The sequence below is a fragment of the Leptonychotes weddellii genome, chromosome 2 (genome assembly GCF_054177405.1).
Source record: "Leptonychotes weddellii isolate Sample4059 chromosome 2, ASM5417740v2, whole genome shotgun sequence".
Classification (NCBI taxonomy): domain Eukaryota; kingdom Metazoa; phylum Chordata; class Mammalia; order Carnivora; family Phocidae; genus Leptonychotes; species Leptonychotes weddellii.
The window spans coordinates 85,935,901-85,936,912 of record NC_138370.1 but is presented as its reverse complement, the minus strand read 5'-3'; positions in this window follow the sequence as shown (position 1 = coordinate 85,936,912).

Here is a 1,012-nt window from a genome sequence, read left to right as displayed (position 1 = left end):
TCATGATCCCAGGATCCTGGGATCGAGTCCCACATCAGGCTCCCTGCTCAGCGGGGAGTCTGCTTCTCCCTGTGCCTGCCGCGCCCCCAGCTTGTGCTCTGTTTCTCTCTGTCAAGTAAATAAATAAAAACCTTTAAAAAAAAACACAGCACAACCACCATTACAGTAACAAAAAGATAAAAACAAAGAAGCAAACAAAAAACAATGTAGTTATAGAGTTCAAGTAAACAAACATTTATTATGTCAGTATTAGTATATTAGTATAGCAATGCTATAAAAAGTTTATGTTAAAGCTGTGAACTATATTCTCTAATTGCCATGCCCAGAAAGATGATTATCTGCATACTTAACATATCAATGTCTACTTTTGACTTGTATCGTGAATGCCATGTAAATGCAAAGATAAAATTATACTTTCACTGAAAAAAGTAATGTACTAGCAAATCATGGATAAGGTTAACCTTACGAGGTGCATAAAGGCTTGGTAATAAAGGCCACAGAGCAGATTTGCTGATTATTATGTTTATAACCATAAAAAGTCATTAAAGTAAGCCAAAGTAGATTCTTCTGATTGGGAAGAAAATTATAATCCATTCCTAAAAGTTGATTGAAAATAAAAGGATAAATTAAAAATAAAGTCATGGTAAAATATCATATAGAAATGGCTGCCTTCAGCCAACTAACTGGATATTATTTTTGTCTTGAAATAAAAAAGGCATTTGTTAAATTATTATAATTGCCAATTTCTTAATATTTAATTTCACATACGCCACTCTACAACTTGAGTTTCATCACCATCACTGACATGTGTCTCCGAAGTGCTTGGAAATCCTTTTGCAGGTCCAATTCTAGATCTCTCTGTGATTACCTCTATGACCTTAGGATGTTTCTTTAGCTCTGTACTTTCTATCACCCATATAAAAGAATCAGTTGTGGGGCGCCTGGGTGGCTCAGTTGGTTAAGCGACTGCCTTCGGCTCAGGTCATGATCCTGGAGTCCCGGGATCGAGTCC